Source organism: Pongo pygmaeus, chromosome 10, assembly GCF_028885625.2.
Source record: "Pongo pygmaeus isolate AG05252 chromosome 10, NHGRI_mPonPyg2-v2.0_pri, whole genome shotgun sequence".
Lineage (NCBI taxonomy): Eukaryota > Metazoa > Chordata > Mammalia > Primates > Hominidae > Pongo > Pongo pygmaeus.
This window is the reverse complement of record NC_072383.2, coordinates 44183307-44208709: the sequence shown is the minus strand read 5'-3', so window position 1 is coordinate 44208709 and position 25403 is coordinate 44183307. Positions and strand designations below refer to the sequence as shown.

At 38.0% G+C, this 25403-nt stretch overlaps 1 long non-coding RNA gene across 1 annotated transcript in view; it reads right to left on the bottom strand.

Annotated features, from left to right (window-relative positions):
• The window catches only part of LOC129010238 (uncharacterized), a 247780-nt gene that overhangs the window by 34510 nt on the left and 187867 nt on the right, over nucleotides 1–25403 (bottom strand). Inside the window, exon 5 of the long non-coding RNA XR_010127792.1 lies at nucleotides 19554–19698. This is a non-coding gene — a long non-coding RNA (uncharacterized LOC129010238). The remainder of the gene's footprint in view (nucleotides 1–19553; nucleotides 19699–25403) is intronic.

The window sequence follows — 25403 nt, the reverse complement described above, 5'->3', positions numbered from 1 at the left end:
GTAAGCAGAGAGATGAAAATTCTAACAAACACTTAAAAAGAAATGTTGCATATAAAAACACTGTAATAGAAATAATGTTTTGGATGGCCTTGTGTGTAGACTGAACATTACTGAAAAAAGAATATTTGAGAAGAAAAAAAGACTAAAAGAAAGAACAGAATATTCAAGAACTGTGGGACTACTACAAAAGGTATAACATATGCATAATGGAAATACCAGAAGGAGAAAAAAGAAAGGAAAAGATGAAATATTTAATGCAACATGATTATGAATTTCCCACAAGTAGTGTCACATACCAAACCACAGATCTGGAATGCTCAGAGGACAGCAAGCAAGATAAACACCAAAATAACAACATGTATACGTATCATATTCAAACTATGGCGTATCAAAAATGAAAAAAAATTCTGAACAAAACCAGAGGGAAAAAATGCCTTACCTATACAGGAGCAAAGATAAGAATTAGATCTGACTTCTCAGAATCCGTGCAAGCAAGAAGGTGGAGGGTATGAAATACTATTGTTAAAAAAAGAAAAAAAAACACCAACCTAGAATTCCGCACACTGTGAAATTTTCACTCAAAAGTGAAGATGAAATAAAGACTTTCTAAGAAAAAAAAATTGAGAGGATTTGTTGCCAGTATTTCTGCCTGACAAGAAATGGCTTTTAAACGTTCCTCAGAAGAAAAAGTATATATGTCAGAAACTCAGGTCTACATAAAAAAAGGAAAAGCATCCATAAATGAATAAGTGAAGGTAAAATTAAAAACATTTTTCTTATTCTTAATTGATCTAACAGATTACAGTTTTTTCAAAATCATAATAGCAACAACGTACTCAATTATATATGCATATATATGTATGCTTCTGCATGAATTAAATGAATGACAGCAATGAAAAATGAGATGAATTGGTTATTATAAGGTACTGAACTACCCATGAAGCAGTAAAGTGTTATTTGCAAATGGACTTATGTTAGTTGTAAATGTATACTGCAAACTTCAAGGCAGTCAAGGAGAAAAAAAGATCACTGATATGCTGATATGCTAAGAAGGGAGAGAAAATTCAATCACATAAAATGCTCAATTAAAACCACAATTGGGCCAGGCACGGTGGCTCATGCCTGTAATCCTAGCACTTTGGGAGGCCGAGGAGGGTGGATCACCTGAGGTCAGGAGTTCAAGACCAGCCTGGCCAACATGGTGAAACCACGTCTCTACTAAAAATACAAAAATTAGCCGGGTGTGGTGGCACAGGCCTGTAATCCCACTCAGGAGGCTGAGACATGAGAATCACTTGAGCCTGGGAGGCGGAGGTTGCGGTGAGCCAAGATGGTGCCACTGCACTCCAGCCTGGGTAACAGAGCAAGACTCTGTTTCAAAAAGCAAACAAATGAAAAAACACAATTGATTTTTTAAAATAGTGCAAAAAAATAGAAAAAAAGAATAAGGGAAACAAATAGAAAACAGTAACAAATATGACATATTTTAACCCAACTATATTAATAATCATGTTGAACACTGATTATCTCAACACACCAATTAAAAGACAGATATTGTCAAAATAGATTTCAAAAACTCAACTATATAGCCAGGCATGGTGACTGAATACCTGTAATCCCAGCACTTTGGGAGGCCGAGGCGGTTGGATCACTTGAGGCCAGGAGTTCGAGACCAGCCTAGCCAACATGACAAAACCTCATCTCTACTAAAAATACAAAAATTAGCCAGGCATGGTGGTGCACACCTGCAATCCCAGCTACTCAGAGGCTGAGACATGAGAATAGCTTGAACCTGGGAGGCGGAGGTTGCAGTGAGCTGAGATCGTGCCATTGCACTCTAGCCTGGGTGATGGAGTGAGACTCTGTCCAAAAATTAATTAACTAATTAATTTAAAAAAATAAAAACTCACCAGGGCATGGTGGCTCATGCCTGTAATCCAACACTTTGGGAGGACAAGGCAAGCGGATCATTTGAGGTCAGGAGTTCGAAACCAGCCTGACCACCATGGTGAAACCCCATCTCTACTAAAAAAATATATCTACAAAAAAAAAAAAATTAGCTGGGCGTGGTGGCACACACCTGTAATCCCAGCTACTGGGGGAGGCTTGAGGCAGGAGAATTGCTTGAACCCACGAGATGCAGGTTGCAGTGAGCTAAGATCATACCACTGCACTCCAGCCTGGGTGACAGAGAGAGACTCTGTCTCAAAAAATAATAATAACAATAATAAATAAAAATGAATAAAAACTCTATGTTGTTTATGAGAAATTCATCAAAATAAAAACACATATAAATTAAAAGTAATTGGATGATTAAAGATATACCATGTTAATACTAATCAAAAGAAAATGGGAGTATTTATATTAATTTTAGACAGAGCAGAATTCATAGCAAGGGAAGTTATCAGGAGAAGAAAGGAAAATTACACAAAAATAAAGGGATCAATTCTCCAAGAATAAGTAACAATCCTCTTTTTTAAACTTCCATTTCAGGTTCAGGGGCACATGTGAAGTGTTTTTACATAGGAAACCTCATGTCGCAGGAGTTTGTTGTACAGATTATTTCATCACCCAGGAATTAAGCCCAGTACCCAATAATTATCTTTTCTGCTCCTCTCTCTTCTCCCACCCTCTACCCTCAAGAAGACCCCAGTGTCTGTTGTTTCCTTCCTTGTCTTCATAAGGTCTCATCATTTAGCTCCCACTTATAAGTGAGAACATGCAATATTTGGTTTTCTGTTGCTGCATTAGTTCGCTGAAGATAATAGCCACCAGTTCTATCCATATTCCTGCAAAAGACATGATCTCATTCTTTTTATGGCTGCATAGTATTCCATGGTGTATATGTACCACATTTTCTTTATCCAATCTGTCACTGATGGGCATTTAGGTTGACTGCATGACTTTGCTATTGTTAATAGTGCTGCAATGAATATCCACTTCAATAGTCTTTATGAAGAATGATTTTTATTCCACTGGGTATATATCCAGTAAGGGGATTGCTGGATTGAATGGTAGTTCTGCTTTTAGCTCTTTGAGGAATGCCATACTGCTTTCTGCAATACTTGAACTAATTTACACTCACACCAACAGTGTATAAGTGTTCCTTTTCTCTGCAACATTGCCAACATCTGTTATTTTTTGATAGCTGCATGCATGTCTTTTTTGAGAAGTGTCTGCTCGTGTCCTTTGCCCACTATTTAATGGGGTTGTTTCTTTTTCTCTTGTTTAAGTTCCTTATCAATGCTAGATATTAGATCTTCGACAAATGCATAATTTGCAAATATTTTTTCCCATTCCGTAGATTGTCTGTTAACTCTATTGATAGTTTCGCTGTGCAGTAGCTCTTAAGGTTAATTAGATCCCACTTGTCAATTTTCCTTTTGTTACGTTTGCTTTTGGTGTCTGTCATGAAATCTTTGCTCATTCCTAGGTCCAGGATGGTATTGCCTAGATTGTCTTCCAGGGTTTTTATAGTATTGGGTTTTTCATTTAAGTCTAATCCATTTTGAGTTGATTTTTGTATGTGGTATAAGGAGGGGTTCCAGCTTCAGTCTTCTGCATATGACTAGCCAATTATTCCAGCAACATTTGTTGAACAGGGAGTCTTTTCCCCATTGCTTGTTTCTGTCAGCTTTGTTAAAGATCAGGTGATTGTAGGTGTGCAGCCTTATTTCTGAGCTTTCTATTCGCTTCCCTTGGTCTATATGCCTGTTTTTGTATCATTACCATGATGTTTTGGTTAGTGTAACCCTGTAGTATAGTTTGAAATCAGGTGATGTGATGACTCCAGCTTTGCTCTTTTTGCTTAGAATTGTCTTGGCTATTTGGCTCTCTTTTGGTTCTATAGAATTTTAAAAGAGTTGTTTCTAGTTCTGTGAAGAATGTCATTGGTAATTTGATAGGAATAACATTGAATCTGTGAGTTCCTTTGAGAAGTATGGCTATTTTAATGATATTGATTCTTCCTACCCATGAGCATGGGATGTTTTTCTGTTTGTTTGTGTCATCTCTGATTTCTTTGAGCAGTGTTTTGTAATTTTCATTGTAGAGATATTTCACCTCCCTGGTTAGCTGTATTCCTATGTCTTTATTATTTTTGTGGCACCTGTGAAGGGGACTGCCTTTCTGATTTGGCTCTTGGTTTGGCTGTTGCTGATGTATAACAATGCTAGTGATTTTTGTACATTGATTTTGTACCCTGAAACTTTGCCAAAGTTATTTATCAGCTGAAGGAATTTGGGGCCAAGACTGTAAGGTTTTCCATATACAGAATAGTGTCATCCACAAACACAGATAGTTTGACTTCCTATCTTCCTATTTGGATGCCCTTTGTTACTTTCTCTTGCCTTATTGCTCTGGGTAGGAATTCCAATACTACTTTGAATAGGATTGTGAGAAAGGGCATCCTTGTCTCATGCCAGCTTTCAAGAGGAATGCTTCCAGCTTTTGTCCATTCAGTATAATGTTGGCTGTGGGTTTGTCATAGATGAATCTTACTATTTTCAGGTATGTTCCTTCAATACCTAGTTTATTGAGCGCTTTTAACATGAAGAGGTGTTGAATTTTATCCAAAGCCTTTTCTTCATATATTGAGAGAATTATGTGGTTTTTGTCTTTAGTTCTGTTTATGTGATGAATCATATTTATTGATTTGTGTACGTCAAACCAACCTTGCATCCCAGGGATGAAGCCTACTTGATTGTGGTGAATTAGAATTTTGATGTGCTGCTGGACTTGATTTGCAAGTATTTTGTTGAGAATTGTTGCATCGATGTTCATCAAGGATACTGGCCTGAAGTTTTCTTTTTTTGTTGTGTCTCTGCCAGGTTTTGGTATCAGGATGATGCTGGCCTAACAGAATGAGTTGGGGAGAAGTCCCTTCTCCTCAATTTTTTTGTAACAGTTTCTGTAGAAATTGTACCAGCTCTTCTTTGTACATCTGGTGGAATTCATCTGTGAATCCATCAGCTCCTGAGCTTCTTTTGGTTGGTAGGCTATTTATTACTGATTCAATTTCAGAGCTCATTGTTGGTCTGTTCAGGGAATCAACTTCTTCCTGGTTCATTCTTTGGAGGATCTAAATGTCCAGAAATTTAGCCACATCTTCTAGGTTTTCTAGTTTGTTTTCATAGAGTTGTTCATGGTAATTTCTGGTGGTTGTTTTTATTTCTGCGGGGCCATTGGTAAAATTCCCTTCATCATTTCTGATTGTGTTTATTTGGATCTCCTCTCTTTTCCTCTTTATTACTCTAGCAAATGGCCTATTTTATTAAATTTTTCAAAAATCCAACTATTGGATTCATTCACTGTTTGAAAGCCTTTTTGTTTCTCACTTTCCTTCAGTTCAGCTCTAATTTTGGTTATTTCTCATCTTCTGCTAGCTTTGGGGTTGATTTGTTCTTGCTTCTTTAACTCATTCAGTTGTGAGGTTGTTAATTTGAGATTTTTTAAAAACTTTTTGATGTGAGCATTTAGTGCTATGAATTTCCCTCCTAACACTGTCTTAGCTGTGTCCCAGATGTTCTGGTATGTTGTATTTTTGTTCTCATTAGTTTCAAAGAGTTTCTTCATTTCTGCCTTAATTTCATTATTTACCCAAAAGTCATTTGGGAGCATGTTGTTTAATTTCCATGTAATTGCATGGTTTTGAGCTATTTTCTTAGTCTTGACTTCTATTTTGATTGCACTGTAGTCCAAGGGTGTCTGTTATGATTTTTTTATTCTTTTGCATTTTTAGAGGATTGTTTTATGTCCAATTATTTGTTCAATTTTAGAGTATGTGCCTTGTGGCAATGAGAATGTATATTCTGTTGTTTTGAGGTGGAGAGTTCTGTAGACACTCATCAGATCCATTTGGTCCAATGCTGAGTTCAGGTCCTAAATATCTTTGTTAATTTCCTGCCTTGATAGTCTGTCTAATACTGTCAGTGGAGTGTTGAGGTCTCCCACTTTATTGTGTGGGAGTCCATGTTTCTTTGTAGGTCTCTAAAAACTTGCATTATGAATCTGAGTGCTTCCGTTAGATGCATATATATTTTGAATAGTTAGGTCTTCTTGTTGAATTGAACCCTTTACCATTATCTACTGCCCTTCTTTGTCTTTTTTGGTCTTTGTTGGTTTGAAATCTGTTTTGTCTGAAATTAGGATTGCAACTCCTGCTCTTTTCTGTTTTCCATTTGCTTGGTAGATTTTCCTCCCTTTATTTTGAGCCTATGTGTGTCATCACGTGTGAGACAGGTCTCTTGAAGACAGCATACTATCAGGTCTTGCTTTTTTAAATCTTCCTGGCCACTCTGTGCCTTTTAAGTGGGGCTATCTATTTACATTCAAGATTGGTATTGATATGTGTGGATTTGATCCTGTCATTATGTTGTTAACTGGTAATAATGTTGACTTGTTTGTGTAGTTGCTTTAAAGTTATACTGGTCTGTGTGTTTATGTGTGTTTTTGTATAAGCTCGTAGTGGTCTTTCCTTTCTATATTTAGTGCTCCTTTCAAGATCTCTTGTAAGGCACGTCTGATTGTAATGAACTCCTTCAACGTTTGCTTATCTGAAAAGAATCTTATTTCTTCTTTGCTTAGGGAGCTTGGTTTGGCTGGATGTGAAATTCTTGGTTGAAGAATCTTTTCTTAAGAGTGTTGAATATAGGCCCTCAATCTCTTCTGGCTTATAAGGTTTCAGCTGAGAAATCTTCTGTTAGCCTGATAATGTTCCCTTTCTAAGTGACCTGCCCTTTCTCTCTAGCTTCCTTTGCCATTCTTACTTTCATTTGATTTTGGAAAATCTAATGATTATGTGTCTTGGGGATGATCTTCTGGTTAATCTTGTAGGAGTTCTCTGTAGTTCCTGAATTTGACTGTTGGCCTCTCTAGCAAGGTTGGGGAAGTTTTCATGGATGATATCCTGAAATATGTTTTCCAAGTTGTTTGCTTTCTACCCCTCCCTTTTAGGGATGCCAGTGATTTGTAGATTTGGCCTCTTTCCACAATCCCATACATCTCGGAGGTTTTGTTCATTTCTTTTTATTCTTATTTATTTATTTTTGTGACTGTCTTTTTCCAGAGAACCAGTCTTCAAGTTCTGAGATTCTTTCCTCAGCTTGGTTTATTCTGCTGTTAATACTTGTGATTCCATTGTGAAATTACTGTATTATGTTATTCAGCTTTGTCAAGTCCGTTAGGTTGTTTTTATACCAGCTATTTTATCCTTTAATTCCTGTACTGCTTTATTGTGAGTCTCATTTTTTTTAATTGAGTTTTCCGTCCTCCTGAATCTTGATGACCTTTAGTCCTATCCATATTCTGAATTCTATCTCTGTCATTCCAGCCTGTTCAGCCTAGTTAAGAACTCTCGTTGGAGAACTGGTGCAGTCTTTTGGAGGACATACAACATTCTGGCCATTTGAGTTACTGGCGTTCTTGCACTGGTTCTTCCTCATCTCTGCATGAGGTATTCCTTTAACTGCAGTGTAAATTGAGTACAGTCAATAGACTTCTTTTCTGGATTTTTTCAGTGGAAAAAGACTTTGTGCAGGGTCTTTATTTGAAGTTGACTTCTTGTCTCTGGTTTCAGAGTGGGTATGTTAGTGAGGTATTTTTGGTGTTGAAGCTTTGGGGTGTGATTCAGTAGGTGGCACTTAGGCTTATTAGTCAGTTGGTAGACTCTTTCTTGGTCATGTGGCTTCCCTGTTTCTTCACAATTGCAGCTACATTCCCTCTCAATGCTCTGAAAGTGTGGGTGCCTCTCCCCGTTTAGTTCTGGCTGTAGACAGTGGTTTGGCACTCCTAGGCTGTCTACTGCAGCTCTGGGTGATCAATCTAATGTTTATGTTCCTTCCCCAGCTTGGTGGCAGCAGAGGAAGGAACCTTAGTAGTGGTCGTGGCCAAGGGTCCCTTACTTATCTCCTGGGGACTCCACTCTAGAGAGATGCAGGTCAGCAATTGTTTGGTGCAATCAGCCTAGGATGGAGGGTCTGTGCTGTGGGCCCAAGCCAGGGGTCCCTGTCTGATGATGAGCAGTGGAGGGTGTGTGGAGCACATGGGAGAGGGACTGGCTTCTTCTCCTTGGGTTGATTGCAGCCTGTTGGAAGTGTGGATAAAGCACTTAGGGTCTTTGTTCTTTTGTTAGTCTGAGGGTAACAAAGACAGTTCTACTGCAGAGGCAGTGGCAGAGAGGTTTTCAGTTGCCCCTGGAGGCTCTGCCCAGGAAGTTGCCAAGTTGCTACTTGTTTAATAGCTCTGGCAGCGGGTGGCTGGAGGTCCAGGCCTGAAGGACCTTCCCAGTGAGGAAATATGGGAACAGGAACCTACATAACAGTCTAGCCACTTTTCCATAGGGCTGCTGTGGTATCCTGGGGACCTGCTCCAGTTTCTACCTGCCTGTCATTTTCCAGTACCTGGAGGTATCACCAATGAAGTCTGCAAAACAGCAAAGATGGCAGCCAAAGATGGGAGCTCCATCCCAGGGAGGTACAGACCTGTTGCCAGCCTGAACACATCTGTAGGAGGTAGCTGGAGACCCCATTTGAGAGGTCTTGCCCGGTTAGAAGGAATGGAATTGGGGACTCACTTAAAGAAGCAGTTTGGCCATGTTTTCATAGAGCATCTGTGCTGTGCTGAGGGTCTGCTTCAGCCCCTGGTAGCCTCAGACATTCCAAAGCCCAAAGGCCAGAATAGCTAAGTCACCCAAATAGCAAAGATGGCAGCATGCCCCTTCCTCTGGGAGCTCCATGCCAGGGAGGTTAGAAATCTCTGTTAGCCAGAGAACACTGGTGGGATAGTTGGAGACCCCAATTGGGAGGCCCCACATGGTGATGAGGAACAGAATTGGGGACCTGCTTTAAAAAGCAATCTGGCCACATTTTTGTAGAGTAACTGTGCTGTTCTGGGGGATCCCTTCCATCCCTTGTCAGCTTGGACTCCCCAAGGCCTGAAGGCTAGAGTGGCTAAGTCATCCAAACAGCAAAGATGGCTGCCCACTCCTCCCCTGGGGAGCTCCATCCCAGGGACATGCAATGCTGCTACCAGTGGCTGGCTGGAATTCCAAGCCCATGGGTCCTATTCTGTGAGGTGCTATGGAAGTGGGGCCTGTAGACTGTCACTGCTCAGTGCCCTGGATTCAGCCTCTTTCCCTAGGGGTATGTACAGGAGTCTAACTGCCAGCTTTGCCAGAGTTGCAGTTACTTTTGCTCTGGGAAGTCCAGAGAGCCCAAGTGTCTACGGCTCCTAGGTCTCTGCAAGTGCCTACATGGCTACTTTGCAGAGACTCCATGTAGTTCTGTATGTCAGACTGAAGGCCTGGTGGACTGAGTTCATGAGGGGATCTCCTGACCCAAAGGTTGCAAAGATCCATGAAGGAAGTGTGGGTTCCCAGGTCACACATTCACTTACTGCTTCCCTGGGCAAGGGAGGTTCCCTTGGCCCCACATCACTCCCAGGTGGGCTGTTGTCCTGCCTTGCTTTCCTCCATTCTCCATGGGTCAAGTTGTTTCCTTGATTAGTCCCAGTGCTAGTAACTGGATGTTTCAGTTGAAGATCCTGTATTTAATCACCCCTTCCGTTCCTCTCTGTGAGGGCTATGCACACTAGCTGCTTCTAGTCGGCCATCTTTGCCACCTCCAAATAACAATTCTTATTGTGTATACATCTATCAGAGCATCAAAATACATAAGGCAAAAACTGATAGAACTGCAAGTATAAATAAATAAAGCTACTTCAGCACCCATCTGTCAGAAATGGGCAGATCTAGCAGACAGAAAGTCAGTAAAGACATAGTTGAACTCAACAACACTGGATATAATTGACATCTGTAGACTACTTCGTCTAACATCAGCAAAATACAGATTCTTCTCAAGCTCACATGAAACATTTACCAAGATATATCACACTTTGAGCCATAAAACACAGCTTAACAAACTTAAAAGAATAGAAATAACAGAATATCTGCTCTCAGATCAAAATGGAATTAAACTAGAAACAACAATGGAAAGATAGTTGGAATGTCCAAAAGTACTCGGAGATTAAACAACACACTTCTAAATGACATGTGGTACAATGAAGAAATCTCAAGAAAATTTTAAAAATTGAATTAAATAAAAATAAAAAGAAAACATCAAAATGTATGGGATGCAGCTTGCAAATAAATTTATGTCATTTATTGTATTAATATATATTTTAAAAGAAGAAAATTCTAATATCAACCATCTAAGATTTTACCTTAGGAAACCAGAACAAGAGAAAATTAAATTGAAAATAAGCAAAAAGTAAATAAAAAATAAAAAATTATTGCATAAATCAATGAAATTAAAGAAATCAATAAACAAAATCAATAAACCCACCACTGATTCTTTAAAAATATAAACAAAATTGGCAAGCCTCTTCCAGGCTCACTAATAAAAAAGAAAGACAGATTACTAATATTAGAAATAAAAAGGGACATCACTACAGATCCTACAGACATTAAAAGGATGATCAAAGAATACTGTGAAGAACTTTAAGGCCATATATTTGATAACTTGAATTAAATGGATTAATTCTTTGAAAGAAACAATCTGTCAAAAGTCACACAAGAAGAAATAGACTATCTGAATAGGCCAATATCTATTAAAGGAATTGAATCAATAATTAATAGTTTTTCAAAATAGAAAGTGTTAGACCCAGATAGGTTTACTGGTGAAGTCTACCAACATTTAAGGAAGAAATTAAACCAATTCTGAAAAATCTCTTTCAGAAGATAGAAGCAGCTATGTCCCTCTTTTATTTGTGATATTAGTCATTTATGTTTTTTCTCTTTTTGCTTAGCCTGGCAAGGGGCTTATCAATTTTATTAATGTTTTCAAAGAAATAGCTTCTGGTTTCATTGACTTTGTTTATTGATTTTCTGTTTTCAATTTCATTAATTTATGCAATAAGTTTTATTATTTCTTTTCTTGTGCTTATTTTGGATTTATTTTTTCTTCTTTTTCTAGTTCCTTAAGGTGACAGCTTGGATAATTGATGTTAGGTCTGTCTTCTTTTCTAATATATCTTTCCTAACTCTTTGAGGCCAGCATTCCCATAATACCAAACTGATAATGACATTACAAGAAAAAAAAATACTACAGACCAATATATCTCATGAACACTGATGCAAAAATCCTCAGCAAAATATTAGCAAATCAAACCCAACAATGTATGCAATGAATTATATACCATAACCAAGTGGGATTTATCCCATGCATAAAAGGCTGGTTCAATTTGCAAAAATAAATTAGTACAATTCATCACATCAAAAGGCTAAAGAAAAAAAATCACATGATCATATCAATAGATGTAGAAAAAACATTTTTTCAAAATCCAACACTGATTCATATCAAAAAACAAAACAAAACTCAATAGACAAGGAATAGAGGGGAATAGCCTCAATTTGATAAAGAACTTCTACAAGGAACCACAATTCCCATCACACTTAATTCTAAGAAACTTTGAGGAAAGCATCCCTCTAAGGTCAGGAACAAAGCAAGATATTTCCCCTCACCACTCTTTTTCAATTTTATACTGGAAGTTCTAGCTAGGGCAATAAGAGAAGAAAAAGAAATAGAAGTATACTACTGATTAGGAAGGAAGTAGTATAACAGTCTTTGTTCATAGGTGACATGATCATCTATGTAGAAAATCAGAAAAAATCAACTAACAAAACTCCTGGAATTAATAAGTGATTATAGCAAGGTTGCAAGACACAAATGTAACACACAATCACTTTCTCATATATCAACAATGAACAAGTGGAATGTGAAATTTAAAACACAGTACCATTTACAGTAGCACTCACAAAACTGAAAAAATTAAGTATACATTTAACTAAAATATACAAGATTTGTATGAGAAAAACTGCAAAACTCAGATAAGAGAAATCAAAGAAGAATTAAATAAATAGAGAGCTATTCCATATTCATGAATAGGAAGATTCAATATTGCCAAGATGTCAGTTCTTCCCAACTTGATCTACAAATTCAATGCAATCTCAATTAAACTCCCAGCAAGTTATTTTGTGGATATCAACAAACTAATTCTAAAGTTTATATAGAGAGGCAAAAACATCCAGCAGAGTTAATGCAATATTGAAGGAGAATAATAAAGTCAAAGGACTGATATTACCTGACTTCAAGACTTATAAGTCTACAGTAATCAAGAGAATATGTTATTGGAGAAAAAAACAGGCAAATAGATAAATAGAACAGAATAGAGAGCTCAAACATAGAACCGTGTAATATAGGCAACTGACCTTTGAAAAATGGATAAAGGCAACACAGTGTAGCAGAGATAATTTTTTCAACAAATTATGCTGGAAAAACTGAACATCCCTATGCAAAAAAAAAGAAGTAGAATAACCTAGATGCAGACTTTACACCCTTTACAAAATGAACTCAAAACATATCACAAACATAAATGTAAAATGCAAAACCATAAAACTTCTGGAAGACAACATAGGAAAATATCTGGATGATCTTGGGTTTGGTGATAAATTTTTATCTAAACACCACTTTGTATCCCAATGCCAAAAGTACAATCCATAAAATAAAGAATTGATAAGCTGAACTTGATTAAAATTAAAGTGTTCTTCTCTGTGAAGGACTTTGTCAAGAGAATAAAAAGTCAAGTCACAGACTGTGAGAAAATATTTGCAAAGATATATCTGATATCTGATAAAGAAATGTTATCCAAAATATATAAAGAACTCTTAAAACTTAACAATAACAAAAAAAACAACCCAACTAAAAGCTGGGCCAAAGACAAGAACAGACACCTCACCAAAGAAGATATACAGATGGTAAATATGCATATGAACAGGTGCTGCACATTATATGTTATCAGGAAAATGCAAATTCAAACAAGGAGCTACAAATACACACCTATTAAAATGGCCCAAATCCAGAACACTGACAACACCAGTTGCTGGTGAGGATGTGAGGCAACAGGTACTCTCATTCATTGCTGGTGGCAATGCAGAATGGTACAGCCACTTTGGAAGACAGTCTGGCAGTTTTCTACAAAATTAAACATACTCTTACTACATGATCTAGCAATCACTCTTGTTCGTATTTGCCCAAAGGAGTTAAAAATTTTTGTCTACACAAAAACCTGCATATGGCTGGTCATAGAAACTTTGTTTATAATTGTTAAACCTTGGAAGCAACCAAGATTTCCTTAAGTAGATAAATAAATAAATAAACTGTGGTACTTCCAGACAAAGGAATTATATTCAGTGTAGTACCCCCAAAATGAAATACTTAGGTATATATTTAACTAAATATTTACAAGATCTATTTGAGAAAAACTATAAAACTCTGATGAAAGAAATGAAAGAATTAAATGAATGGAGAGACATTCTATGTTCATGGATAGGGAGACTCAATATTGTCAAGACATAAGAATCTAAAGATCAACATAGATCTATTGATTGATTTAACAAGCCATCAATCAACCCATCTGAAAAGGCTATATACTGTAAGATTTCAACTATATGACATTTTATAAAAGGCAAAACAATGGAGATAGTAACATAATCAGTGGTTAGGGAGGAGGGAGGCATGAAAAGGCAGAGCACAGAGGATTTTTAGGACAGTAAAACTACTCACTGTGTTACTATAATGACAAATACATGTCATTATACATTTGCCCAAACCTATAAAATGTACACCACCAAGAGTGAACCCTAATGTAAACTATGAGCTTTGGGTGATAATAATGTATATTTATCAATTGCAACAAATGTACCCTGTGTATGGATGCAGAGAGGATGTTGATAATAGGGGAAACTGCATATGTGGGGACAGTGGGTATATGAGAAATCTCTGTATCTTCCACTCAACCTAACTAAAACTACTCTAAAACTAGTCTATTTTTTAGGAAAGTATCTTAGAGTGATACACAATAATTTCTAACATCACTATCAAATTAGTAAAAAGAAGCACCGACACTGGATGTTTGCATTAAAAAAATTAAATGAAGCTTAGAGAATACATTTAAGCCTTAAGGTGAAGTGCAGAAAGAGTTAATGGGAAAGACTGGTGTCTGATAGTGCCCCATCTTTTGTTGTTGTTGTTGTTGTTGTTGTTGTTTCTTACTCTACCTCCATGAAGAGCACCTAAAGACATATCTAGTAGCCAAGACTAGTCAATAATAAGTTTCTATACTTGCTTGTTTTAAATTAGAAACAAATTGGTACATAGAAAAGCTAATATTGATATAAAGACTTTGTTACGTAAATATGAGAAATGTCCACAAGCCTGAGATGGTAAAGCATGACCCATAACTTCTCTTCTTCCAGATGATCCCTGGAGCCTTTTCTGAAGAATGCACACTTATCCTTGCCCTCATCTCAGTCCGAGAGTAGGGTTTACCACCTTTCTTGACACAATGTCCACCATTCAGGTGCTTTTCAGCCTGCAGTAGTTTGGCCTTCTAACTCTACTGGGAATTGATTCAAGGCAGAAATGTGCTGCTGAGTGTCTTCCTGTTGATATGGATGGAAATAACAAGTTTTGTGGGGATTTATAGTTATCCTGTAAACCATTTCTTCTGTAAACTACGTCACTCCTTTGTGGGGAATAGCCAGAAACAATCTCAGTTCCAACTTTTATGGGAAAAAGAATTTCCTGAGTTACTTCTGAAGTGATCTCACTCACATATTATGTAGGAAAAGCTTTTTCTAAGCTTTACATAGCAAAAATATTGGTCATAAAAAGCATGCTTACTACAGACAAACCTCACTTCTAAAAAGCAACACCAACATTTCAGCTTCAGCCCTGATGATCTCTATATCTCACATCCCTTCACTTATACTTTCTTTGCACTGTATGGCCAATGCCTCCCCAACCTCAAATACAAACCTTTCTTAATTAACTTTCACACCTACCTGACTCTCATTCTGAGAGATGGCAGAAGCCCAGTATTTCTAGGTTTATCGTAATGCTAGCAATGTTTATTGTAATGACAACCGGTTTCAATAAGCTACCAGTTGACATGTCAATTCCTCTGAAAACACTAATTTTGACACTTGGAATGATTTAAGGAGAGCACAAGAGAATGGAGGAAATGAACCCATCCTGAAGCCTGGCCATTGTGACAGCCTCTCACTATGTGACAGTCATTTCACATAGAGTGAGTTCTAAGGTATAACACATCTTCTTTTTTTTTTTTTTAGATGGAGTCTCACTTTTGTTGCCCAGGCTGGAGTGTAATGACATGATCTCAGCTCACTGCAACCTCCACCTCCCAGTTCAAGCGATTCTCCTGCCTCAGCCTCCCAAGTAGCTGGGATTACAGGCATGCACCACCACGCTTGGCTAAATTTTTGTATTTTTAGTAGAGATGGGGTTTCTCCATGTTGGTCAGGCTGGTCTCGAACTCCTGACCTCAGGTGATCCACCCACCTCAGCCTCCCAAAGTGCTGGGATTACAGGCATGCGCCACCATGCCCGGCCTGGTGTAACACATCTTCTAAGACAAGACGTCTGTGGGAGTCAGTAGGCAGGCTCTAGTGGGAACAAGAAGTATTTCAAGAACCAGCTTCATCATAATTGTCCTTCAGTGACTCTGCACAGAGCCAAAATATCACCTTTCTTTACTCCAGAATAGATGGCCCCTCCTCCAGCCACTCCTGTCAAAACTCTGTGCTCCACACCCTTCCCTAGGATTCCTCCAAATCCTCACAATCAGATAAAAGCACTGCCTTTACTCAACCTCCATGGCATTATATATCTATTGGATATTTTAAATATTCAATTTGCATTATAAACGTGTAATTGTTTCATTTCTTTATTAACTGGTAAAAAGGCAAGAACATTTTTTTAACCTCCCCAGGACCTAGTGCTATACCTTGACCTAGTAGGAACTCGGTATTTGCCACTACTAAATACAGATGGTCTGGCAATAATCAATAGCTTACCAACCAAAAAAAGTCCAGGACCAGATGGATTCATAGCCTAATTCTACCAGAGGTACAAGGAGGAGCTGGTACCATTCCTTCTGAAAATATTCTAACCAACAGAAAAAGAGGGAATCCTCCCTAACTCATTTTATGAGGCCAGCATCATCCTGACACCAAAGCCGGGCAGAGACACAACCAAAAAAGAGAATTTTAGACCAATATCCTTGATGAACACTGATGCAAAAATCCTCAATAAAATACTGGCAAACCGAATACAGCAGCACATCAAAAAGCTTATCCACCATGATCAAGTGGGCTTCATCCCTGGGATGCAAGGCTGGTTCAACGTACACAAATCAATAAATGTAATCCAGCATATAAACAGAACCAAAGACAAAAACCACATGATTATCTCAATAGATGCAGAAAAGGCCTTTGACAAAATTCAACAACGCTTCATGCTAAAAACTCTCAATAAATTAGATATTGATGGGACGTATCTCAAAACAATAAAAGCTATCTATGACAAACCCACAGCCAACATCATACTGAATGGGCAAAAACTGGAAGCATTCCCTTTGAAAACTGGCAAAAGACAGGGATGCTCTCTCTCACCACTCCTATTCAACATGGTGTTGGAAGTTCTGGCCAGGGCAATTAGACAGGAGAAGGAAATAAAGGGTATTCAAATAGGAAAAGAGGAAGCCAAATTGTCCCTGTTTGCAGACAACGTGATTGTATATCTAGAAAACCCCATTGTCTCAGCCCAAAATCTCCTTAAGCTGATAAGCAACTTCAGCAAAGTCTCAGGATACAAAATCAATGTGCAAAAATCACAAGCATTCTTATACACCAATAACAGACAGAGAGCCAAATCATGAGTGAACTCCCATTCACAATTACTACAAAGAGAATAAAATACCTAGGAATCCAACTTACAAGGGATGTGAAGGACCTCTTCAAGGACAACTACAAACCACTGCTCAATGAAATAAAAGAGGATACAAACAAATGGAAGAACATTCCATGCTCATGGGTAGGAAGAATCAATATCGTGAAAATGGCTATACTGCCCAAGGTAATTTATAGATTCAATGCCATCCCCATCAAGCTACCAACAACTTTCTTCACAGAATTGGAAAAAACTACTTTAAAGTTCATATGGAACCAAAAAAGAACCCGCATTGCCAAGTCAATCATAAGCCAAAAGAACAAAGCCGGAGGCATCACCCTACCTGACTTCAAACTATACTACAAGGCTACAGTAACCAAAACAGCATGGTAATGGTACCAAAACAGAGATATAGACCAATGGAACAGAACAGAGCCCTCAGAAATAATGCCGCATATCTACAACCATCTGATCTTTGACAAACCTGACAAAAACAAGCAATGGAGAAAGGATTCCCTATTTAATAAATGGTGCTGGGAAAACTGGCTAGCCATATGTAGAAAGCTGAAACTGGATCCCTTCCTTACACCTTAGACAAAAATTAATTCAAGATGGATTAAAGACTTACATGTTAGACCTAAAACCATAAAAACTCTAAAAGAAAACGTAGGCAATATCATTCAGGACATAGGCATGGGCAAGGACTTCATGTCTAAAACATCAAAAGCAATGGCAACAAAAGCCAAAATTGACAAATGGGATCTAATTCAACTAAAGAGCTTCTGCACAGCAAAAGAAACTACCATCAGAGTGAACAGGCAACCTACAAAATGGGAGAAAATTTTCACAACCTACTCATCTGACAAACGGCTAATATCCAGAATCTACAATGAACTCAAACAAATTTACAAGAAAAAAACAAACAACCCCATCAAAAAGTGGGCGAAGGACATGAACAGACACTTCTCAAAAGAAGACATTTATGCAGCCAAAAAACACATGAAAAAATGCTTACCAACACTGTGCATCAGAGAAATGCAAATCAAAACCACAATGAGATACCATCTCACACCAGTTAGAATGGCAATCATTAAAAAGTCAGGAAACAACAGGTGCTGGAGAGGATGTGGAGAAATAGGAACACTTTTACACTGTTGGTGGGAGTGTAAACTAGTTCAACCATTGTGGAAGTCAGTGTGGCGATTCCTCAGGGATCTAGAACTAGAAATACCATTTGACCCAGCCATCCCATTACTGGGTATATACCCAAAGGACTATAAATCATGCTGCTATAAAGACACATGCACACGTATGTTTACTGTGGCACTGTTCACAATAGCAAAGACTTGGAACCAACCCAAATATCCAACAACGATAGACTGGATTAAGAAAATGTGGCACATATACACCATGGAATACTATGCACACATAAAAAATGAAGAGTTCATGTCCTTTGTAGGGACATGGATGAAACTGGAAACCATCATTCTGAGCAAACTATCACAAGGACAGAAAACCAAACACCGCATGTTCTCACTCATAGGTGGGAATTGAACAATGAGAACACATGGACACAGGAAGGGGAACATCACACTCCGGGGACTGTTGTGGGGTAGGGGGAGGGGGGAGGGACAGCATTAGGAGATATACCTAATGCTAAATGACGAGTTAATGGGTGCAGCACACCAACATGGCACATGTATACATATGTAACAACCCTGCACATTTTGCACATGTACCCTAAAACTTAAAGTATAATAATAATAAAATAAAATAAAAAATAAAAAATAAAAAAATAAAAAAATAAAAAAAATACAGATGGTCTGCCATCAAAACCAGTATGTTGCTAAGATTAATATTTATTTTTATTATTCTAATATATTTGAAAGCTTCAAAAAGAGACATTCTAATAAATCCCAATAAAAAAAATTGCAAGGATTCAATTAGAGCTTTTATGCTTTTTTTTTTTTTTTAAAAAAAAGATTACTTAGTCCAAAAATCTAGGATCTAAGGATTTTTTTATGTAAGTCATTGGATGTAAGCAGAAATATGTAATATGATAAAGCAACATTTAAATTATTAATAACAATTAACCATAGTAGAACAGAGTGCTTCTCTTTTTCTGCCACTGAAATGTACATTCTGTCCCTTTAGAGGGTGGTTATGTAACATGCCATTGAAATCCTATCAGCCCCATCTAAAAACTGGTAGGGTGCCTGCTTGCCAACCCCAAATGTCTTACATTTCTTCTCCTATTTCATCCTAAGAATTACCCAGTCATTTTCATCAGGCTTCCATTCCAGGACTCTTCCTGTAGCCCGATGTTGTAAACAGGTGCAGTCAGCAAGTGTGCCAAGTGACAGAAGCCAATCCTGGAAATCAGAGTTAGAGAATCTCTCTCTCTCTCTCTCACACACACACACACACACACATACATGCACACACACATGATACCCAAGCTAACCACAGTTATCAGAATCACTGAGTTGTGAAAATAGTTCATTTTGCAATCATTATGTTAATTAGTTAATCATTGCAAAGATTAGCGATGGTGACAACCTTTGGTTTGTGCTCCTTTAAACTAGTTAACTATGGGATGGAAAATCAAAATCACAACAGAAAATGTCAGAGAGAGTTGCCTGTTTTCTCCACAAACACAGAGTGATGGACACTTCAACAAATGATTCCAGTGGGGCAATAGAGAAATGAATGGCAGGATCACACGAGATTGGCTTCTGATGTACTCACCTCTCCCATGGCGGCCTTAACTCTGATTTCTTATTCAGTAGGCCTGGGGATTTGGTTCAATCTCTTAGTTATATGGATGAGGTTATATAGATGAGAAGAGATCCATGCAGCACACATATCCTGGGAGCCTACAGAGCCAGTGCATCTGAAACAGTGAGGAAATCAGGGGTTGTTCAGCAGACAGTTTGGGAGGCAGCAGGAAACCAGGAACACTGAGTCTTATTCATTTTCTTTAATGCAAGGTAGTAGAGCACATAACAGGGCAGGAGTTCTCCAAGTGTGGACCCCAGACAGGACCAGCAGCATCAGCATCACCCTCAAACGTGTTAGAAGAGCAAATTCTTGGATCCTACTCTGAATCTATTGAATCACAAATTCTGGAGTTGGAACGCAGAAATCTATGTTTAAACAAACTCTTCAGGTGTTTTTGATGCATTCCAATGTTTGAGAACCCTGCAACAGGAGATAGTCAGTAATCATTTGTATTGCCTTTTGAGAAAGCTCAACTTGCTTCTAGATATGGGTGGACCTAGATCTGGAAACTCACTGAAGACCTCACTGCCAATAGACGGTGAAGGTCATAGTGAGAATTTGAGAAATAACTTCTCTTTCCTATCCAGAGTAACTGATCAGTTCTCACAGTTTCCAGGGATGAACATCCCGCTGAGTTCCCTCCATTAGGACCTGCTGTGGGACAAAGTTGCCTACATCATTTTCATCATCACCATCACCACCAGCATCATCATCATCACTGCCAACATTTACACAGTGGTTGCTATTTGCCAAGCACAATTATTAGAACTTTATAAATATTTCTCCACTTAATCTTCACACACACACACACACACACAGACACACACACCATGAGGTTGTACTATATTTATATTCTCCCCATTATACAGATGAGGGGACTGAAACAAAGAAAGATTAAGTGATCCTTCAATAATTTCACCACCTCTAAGGGTCAGAAGAGGGTTTTGAACCCAAGTAGACTGCCTCCTGAACTCTATTCATGAACTCTGCACAGGAAAGGCAACCTAGATAGTGGTTGAGACCTCCTGATTTGGAGCCAGGATATCTGGATTTTAATCTGGCTGCAGCACTTACTATTATCAGTCACCTATTAATTTTCTGGCCTCTAGTCTCAACCTTTCCTAAAAATCCATCTTCCAAATGCTAAAATAATTATCTCTTATATGCAAATATGTTCTTGCCATTATCCTTCTTAAAATCTTTCCATTATTCATGTTCCCTGTAAGATAAAATCTAAACATACTATGCCATTAAAAAGGAGTATCTGCCCACTCATCCTGCTTCATCTTCTACCATTCTTTCTTACATGCTAAGCCCCAGCCATCCCAAACAGCTCACTATTCCTTGAATAAGCCAGCCCATAATTCCTAGAAGGAAATATCCTATCATCCAAAGTTTCTCTCACTTGGAAAATTCCTAGTTACTTTTAGTTTTGACTAACCACTGCTTTCTCTGGGGAAGCCTTCCCTGGGTGCCACCTATACAGGCATACAGCATTCTTTTCTTTCTGCTTTCATTACTCATATCTCCTTCATCACAGTGGCCCCGATATTGCGTTGGAATTACCTGCCTATCTCTCCTGCAGCCTATGAGTCTTCAAGAGCAGAAACTGTCATTTCATCTTCATAGCCCCAGTGCATATCGTAAGTGCAAATAAATATTGGTTAAATGAATGAATGAAGTTAATAAGACCAGTTCCCCCCCCTCACTGCAGGGAAGGCAAAAGACAAGGTTAAAGGGTAACTAGAGAGACAAATGAAGTAGTAATGAAGTGATAATAGTTTGTGTGAGATAATGCTCCAGGAATCCAATGTAGAAACAATGAAGCAATCTTAAGAACATGGTTGAACTTGATATGCTTCATTTCCTCACATGACATCACTGAGATAGCTTCAACTGGGCATCCAATCCTGGGAATCATTTGGCGGAAAATATCTTTACCTATCCAAAGATTTTTTTTTAGTAACTCTCTATGGCACAAAATTTTGAAAGTCTCAATACGATTTTCCTATCATGGCTGTGGAAACGGGTTCTCCTGATGGATGTTTAGCTCAAAGCTGCAGTGATGAGAGGGCTCACCCCAAAAATGACCATTCACAAAGGCCACATGGAGGAATAAGTGGCAGCAATGGCTGTCATGAAAGAAAAGATCTGAAACTTATCTGAAGATATGAGAAGCCCAGATTTGAGTCTTTAACGATCAAACATCTATGTCTTAAACTAAAAAAAGATTTTTTCTTACACTTAAATTTTTCTTTTGCTAAGAATAATATGAAACTATCAAAAATACATCCAGTATTTCATTATAGTAGCTTGCATAGTTTAATAGTGCATCTAACAGTCCTTGCCTGATGATTGAGTTCAATCTGTTTGTGGCTAATTTTAATACTATTATGCCACTATTATTTATTTATTCCAACGTAATTTGTTATAATACATATTATGTCATAACAGATATAATACACACATATAAAATATATTAAAAATATATGCATATATGTATGTGTGTGTTTGTGTATATATATATATAGAGAGAGAGAGAGAGAGAGAAATAGGTATCAATATATCAAGGAAGAGTAAAATGTTAAACTGAAAAACAAATCCTAGTAGCATACTAATTTACCAAAAAACTTCCATATTAAAAAGCTTCAGAATTTTTTGCAAAGGATTGCTCTAGAAAGTCACAGTCAGCTCAAAATTGTTCCCGGGGTGAAATTTTCTAGATTTTCACTTCCAATCATTGTTTAAAGTTTGCCAGATAATAAAAGAGGGAGGCATCATCAAGGGAATGATCTAAGACCTTTGGACACACTCCTGAAAACTCTAGAAGAGGCTATTTACCAAATATAACACAACCATAATTCTAAATGTGAGGTGAAACCCCATATCTTTAAAAGCAGCAATGATATCAAGAAACATGTTGAACCCTTGCTCTCTGTCGTCCTTTTCAGGACGCACATGGCCCCAGTCCTTCATGGGTTACACATAGTTGATTAGACAGATACAGGTGTAAATACAAACAGATGACAAAATTAAGAAGAGAGTCTATCCTAAGCCTTACAGGATCAGTACAAATCAAAAGCATACTTCAAGAATCTGGAGTGGGAAGAGATCCCATAGTGAATAAGGAAGCCCTTATGAAAAAAAAAACAAAAAAAACACACAAAATGAGGGAGGGAGAGAGAGAGAAAGTGAGAGAAGAGACCTTGAAGTCTTCATAGAAGAGACTATGAAGGAAGTGCAATTTGGAAGAGAAGGGTATAACAGGACAGGACTGTGAAGAGGGCAAAGGCACAGAGACAAAACGGTATGTCCTCACTGCAGGGACTTTACACTTGCTGTTCCCTTGACTGAGATGCTTCCCCCTAGATATGCATATAGCTCACCCCTCACTTTCTCCAGGTCTTTACTCAACACCACTCTCTCAGTGGCTACCTTATCCAAAATGTCAATCCTTGCCACCCCCTAAAATTTCATATTACCTCTTCCTGCTTTAGATTTTCTCTTCAGTATTTGTCACTACCTAATCTACTTTATATTTTAATTATTTATCTTAGTTATTTTTTCTTCCACTAGAATGTAAACTCTCTAAAGCAGGAAATTTTGTTTGTTTTGTTTATTACTAGATTCCCAAAACCTAGAACGGTGCCTGGCACAGAGTAAGTACCCAATAAATATTTGTTGAAGAAATAAATAAATCATATAGAGGACAAAGGGATTGAAGAAGAGCTATTATTAAAATGTCGGTTGACAGAAGTAGAAATTTTACATGGGAGAACCAGGTTCACGAATTTGGGCAGAGAGTATGGAGACTATTTGGAGAGAAGCTAGAATGTCCTGCCAAGGACTCATAAATAAAAGGCTCCTAGGAGAATCTGAGGGGGTCACTTGGTCTACCTCTCTCATTTCTAGGCAATTCCACACTAAGCCATCTCAGACAAAACAAGGTATTCAGCTTTCTATCTACAGAGAGTTCACTGCACGTTTCTTGTTTTGTTTTGAGACAGGGTCTTGCTCTGTTGCCCAGGTTGGAGTGCAGTGGTGGCATGACCTCAGCTCACGGCAACCTCTGCCTTCTGTGCTCAAGCCATCCTCCCAGCTCAGCCTCCCAAGTAGCTGGGACCACAGGCGTGCACCACCATGCCCGACTGATTTTTTTTTTTTTGTAGTTTTTGTAGAGACGAGGTCTTGCCATGTCACCCAGGCTGATCTTAAACTCCTGACCTCAAGTGATCCGCCCACCTTGGCCTCCCAAAGTGCTGGGATTACAAGCACGAGCCACCGCGCCCAGCTCATTGCATGTTTCTTAGAAGTTGAGGCAAACATCACAAACCTCAAATTTCTAGCCTCACCACTCCATTTTCAACCTCAGAAATGGAAATTTACATCTTTGTGGAGCTAAGCCACTGAATTCCTTCTCAGTGTTTCAGGTGATTGGGCCAGGATATAACTTTCATTCACTCCATTGGAAAAGCTATAAAGGGCAAGGGTGGTTTAGTGTGAACATGCATTTTTTCTGCTCTGAACTCAGGGAGAAACAGCTCCCTGAAACCTACAAGAGGCCACTGGCGCATTGGCATTCACCACTATGGTTGTGCTCACAAGCAGAGGAAATTCTAAGCAGTTGGAGCATTGGATGACAAGTATTTACTACCTGTTTGTGTGCCCTAGGCAGGGTCCTAAACTCTACCTGCATTCATTTCTGGCATCTCTCACCTGTCTATATAGATGGGAAGGAGAGGTATAAGAAGACATGAAACACAATATATTTCAAATATTCTATATGAAAAGGAATCAGACTTCTAGCCAGCTGTCACTCCATACCAAAAGCCACTGGTGTATAGAGCATTCACAGGTGCAGGTATCCATTGGCAATGGAAGCGCCAACTCCTACCAGCAGGAAGCACGCAATTCAGAAAAGAAAATGTGTAAAAGGAAATGACATGAAAAAGAAGTGGCGGATGGGGCAGAAACAAGGAGATATCAAGTCAATCACAAACTGCACAAAGTAGGCATTCAGTATTCACTTCCTTAATTACATTATTTGGTGAAAGCTGAATTTGTCTTTAAGGAACATTTACTCCTACTTAGTTTAAGTGTGTCTTCCTAGAACCAACAATAAGCTGTTGCACCAACTAGCAAAAACAAGCTTCTGACTGCATGCTCTGATTGATGAGATGAAAAAACATTCCTAATTAGCATTTCAAATTCATGAGTAAAATAGTCAACAGACTGCAATAAAAACAAAATAATTTAAACACACACAAGCAAATTACCCTCTTTTCTTGACTCTCTCTTTTAAATAAGGCAGGAAGATAACTTTCTGTTTTTAAATTATTTTTATTGCATTTTCACATTACATATAATACTTGCTTTTCCAATACGAACATCACACAGTTCATATTTACTTTACAGCAGGAAAGGCATACATAATATTTACCAATTTTTTTTTTAACTGAAGACAGCAATGGAGGTTAAATGGATAGTGTAACTGTCACTGAACTTCTGTTTTATTTTGAGCCTAGCAATGGGTGTGTGCTTTAGGTTTTCTTATATAGTTTTGTGGATTAAGGGCCTAATCCTCTGCTGTCCTATAGCTTCCATTTTTCAAATTATGCTGTTAATAATGTGATTATATATAAAAAATTACTTACAGTGCAGTTTCAATGCATTTTGAAGAGTAACTTGTGTCTTTGGAATTTAAAGTACTGATTCAAAACAAAGGAAAGATTTAATTCTTATTTTACTTTCCTCTTTAGATGTCTTTATTAACCAGTTTGCCACTTATATTTTGCCTATATAGGCAAAAGATACAGA